This window comes from Lissotriton vulgaris, chromosome 2_1, assembly GCF_964263255.1.
Source record: "Lissotriton vulgaris chromosome 2_1, aLisVul1.2, whole genome shotgun sequence".
Classification (NCBI taxonomy): Eukaryota; Metazoa; Chordata; class Amphibia; order Caudata; family Salamandridae; genus Lissotriton; species Lissotriton vulgaris.
This window is the reverse complement of record NC_141687.1, coordinates 2,115,232,513-2,115,236,267: the sequence shown is the minus strand read 5'-3', so window position 1 is coordinate 2,115,236,267 and position 3,755 is coordinate 2,115,232,513. Positions and strand designations below refer to the sequence as shown.

General features: G+C 62.7%; 1 pseudogene; it reads right to left on the bottom strand.

Annotated features, from left to right (window-relative positions):
* Window positions 1-2,192: 2,192 nt before the first annotated feature.
* On the bottom strand, window positions 2,193-2,292 carry LOC147733792 (U6 spliceosomal RNA; annotated as a pseudogene).
* Between the last annotated feature and the right edge of the window lie 1,463 nt (window positions 2,293-3,755).

Here is a 3,755-nt window from a genome sequence, read left to right as displayed (position 1 = left end):
TGAGGAACCGCAAAGCCACCGAGGCCAGGGGCTCAACGGGCGGACCCTGAAGAGCTCGTAGAACGAGAGAGAGATCCCAAGGGGGAGACAGGCAGAGCGTCCGAGGGCGACGGAGAAACCAACTCCGGAGCCAAGCAAGCCACCAGGGAAACCAGCCCGTCGAACACCGGACTGCGGAAGGCCCGCAAGGCAGCCCACAGGGCCCACAGGGAAGAAGGGGCCACGCCCAAGGAAAAACCCCTCAGCCAGGAAATCCAAGACCCGCAAGGAGTCCACGGAGGCGGGGTCAGCACCAAGCCGACCGCACCAACGCGAGAAGGAAGCCCAGTGCCGGGCACAGGAAGAGAATGTGGAAGACCTGCGGGAGCCCAGCAGCACCACCACAACCCCCGAAGAACAACCCCGAGCAAGCAGCGTCATCCGCTCAAGAACCAGGCCTGCAGATGGAGTCAGGCCAGCAGATAGAGCCGGCTCAACACCGACTCCGGGAGCGGGGGGCCCAACCACGGAACGGGAGGATCCGGGATCGGCCAGTAGGCCTGAACCGCCAGCTCGCAAGAGGAGAGGGTACCAGGGGCGGCGGACCCCGCCGGGAACCACCAGAAGCACCTCGGCCCTGCCCAAGCGAATCCAGCAGAGGACCCGTGGTATCCGTGGGAACGGGGGAAACGCGTACAGCCGACCGAAAAGGTCAAACGAATGACAGGGCATCCACCCGGACCCGGGAGGAGAGAGTAGAACCTGGGCAGGAGGGCCGAGTCCCCGTCCGTGAACAGATCCACCGGAGGCAGACCGAGTCGAGGCACCAGGCGCCGAAACACCACCGGGGTCAGGGCGAGACAAGGCAACGAAGGAAAGATCCGACTCAGTCGATCCGCCTCCACCTAGTCGGACCCCGGGGGAAAGACAGCCCGAAGGGACAGGACCGGCGACACCGTGTCTGTAAACAAAAAGGAGCGAACCTTGCACCCCCACTGAAGGCTGACACCGCTCCACACCACCAGGTCGACTGACCCGACCAAGACATGGGGACCTTGAAGCACAGGTGCAAAAGACGGCAGGCCAGGCGGACAGCCAGTAACTCCCGAAGCACGAGGAGCTGCGCGACTGCAGGAGATCCCAACGACCCCCAAATGACCCGGCACCAAAGGACGCCCCCACCTGAACGAACCAGAGGGAAGGACCGTGTCCCGGCACACGACCCCCGAAGGAGGACAAGCCCGAGACGGTAACCGAAGGGACCACCGCACCTAGAGCAGGGAGCCGACGGGGGAGAGACACCGCCTGACGTGAAGCCTCACCCACGAAAAAGACGAGGCCGAGATGCATCACACGTCCAGACAGGGAACACCAAGACCCCCTACCGGCGAGAAGATCCACCAGGCGGGCCAGGAGCACAGTTCCCACCCACGGGCCAGAAGGCAAGCCCAACGGAAGTACCCGCAACCGAGAGTGGGAACCCCCACTCGCAGGCTGGCCTCACAGGCCAACCCATGGTCCCAGAAAACCCTACAGTTGAGACAAGGGAAGGAGTAGGTACCCTAACCCGTCGAGAAGGTGGGACCCTGCGGAAAGACCAGCAAGACCAGCAAGACCGGACACCGGCCAGCAAGCCCAAAGAGCCCAAGAACCGTGACAGCAACGTCCCAAGATGGGACGTAACGGAGGCGACCGCCCCCCCCCCCTCCAGGGAACCCCCTGGAGTGAGATGGCCGAAAGCCAGGATCTAGGGGCGAAAAAGGGAGCGGCAGCACCAGTACGAGACCGGGAAAAGCCGAAACTCGGGCCCGGAAGCCAAACCTGAACGCACCTCGTGAAGGCCGACACCCCGAAATCCGGGTGGAATGGCCGAAGGACCCCACCCAAGCTAGGGCGGGACGCCCTCACCCACAGGCGGACGAGGAGCCCGAAGGAAGGCCGCGCCCAGGGGAGCGGGCCCCAAATGAAAAGACCGGAGACAGCCAGAGTAGGCCAGTCGGCTAAAACGCCGTCACCGCCGACAAGGACGCAGCCAGACTAGCCGGCCGAGCCAGCCTCGCGGCCACCAGAGCGGTAAAGGTGACAAAGCCCACCTCCACAACGCCCATCACAACGGACGCAGGCAGAGGGAGGGAGTCCGGAGACATGCGTAGAGAACGCACCCAGAGAAACCCCGGGAACAACCACCGCCGCCGGAGGAGGGAAAAACAAGCCCTACTATGGAACGAATCACGAATAATGCGTGTCATCCCAGCGCAGGGGCCATGCCAATCAGCTCTGTAGCGGAAATTGATACAAGAATAGCGCACTACTCACCCCCAAGGCGCTCAAGGCGCTAGTATGAATGCCGCTGTGGAATCCTAGCACACCCTCTGAGGCGCCCACACCCGGACACCCCGAAGGAGGAGACCAGGCATCCTTAGTATCGTGGGGGCCGGTGTGGAGAATAAGCAAGCTATAGCCCAGAGACGCAGATTGGGACTTCATGAATGGAGCAGGCACCAAGGCGAGATTTAACTGGGCAGTGGAACATTTTGGACCCCAAGACCCGCCGAGGTAGGGAACCGAACCCAGGTCCCGGGCCAGACCACAGTACCAGGGCAGCCGCCAATCACTGAGCCACACTACACCACTACCAATTCTCGCATATGTATCGCCGAAGCGCCCGCTGACGGCGACAGATGAGGAACCAGGACCCCCGCCACCAAGAGGTGACCAGAAGGCACAGGACCACAGAAGCCTAGAACACTCGGCCAACCTGACTGCCCAGGGCGTGCCAAGTACCGACCACCCATTACAACTCCCCACCGGGGGAAACATGGGCCCCCAGGACGCTGGAAAGGAACGGCATAAGTGGGAGCAGAACCCACGTTCGCCCGCCCAAACAGTGGTAGTAGTGACACCAAACGGCCGCGCCAGCAGGGAAACCCAGCCGTGCAGAAGTAGAGCCGCCTGAGGACGTCAACCAAGAGCAGAGGAGGTCGGAAGAAGAGAAAAAACAATCACCTACCGGGAGGCGACCCCCTGAACCCCAAGGGCAACCAGCACAGCTCCGTGCCGCCAAGGATAGGCAACCCGCGGCCAGTAGCGACCTCCCGTCGGTCCGGACAGTTTTTAGTCGAGGGGATGCAGCCCAGTGGCAGAGGCCCCGGGTAAAATCCCTGGCATCTCCAGGAGTCTCTGCTCAGCATCTCGGCATTTTCCAGAAGGCTAGCCCGCCAGCTTTCGAACCCAGGGCCCGGGCGAGACCTCGGCCTCAGGGGCTGTAGCCCAAACCATTGGACCAAACACAGGCCCAGGCGGAAACAAAACCCCGCCCACAAGAGGCGGGAAGCGCCCGGAGCCAACCCCAGCGCGGCAAGCAGCCGCGGGCCCCAGGGAAGCCAAAAAAAATCGCCGAACGTAGGCGGCAGCGACCAGCGCTGCGCTACCGATATCCAGGCTAGGAGAGGCCGGACCCGGTCAGCGGAGCCGCCGAGGACCCGCAGAAAACCAAGTTAGGACCGTGCCCGCCCCCGCAGCCTTCAGACCGGCACGCGCCGTATTATGTGCAAAGGCACCCAAGCACGCCGAGGCGCACCACCCCGGCCAGGCTCAGTGCAAGTACCACCGGTAGGAGCGTCGCGTTTGCAACAGGAGACGGTAAAAAACCTACACAAAGAAGTACTTAGTAAGTTTAGGCTGCCGGGATTAAGGAACACAACCCAGCACGCCTGTTTCCCAGCACGTAGTGCTCACTGAAGCGCTCCATGGGCAAAGGCATGTGAATGAACCCC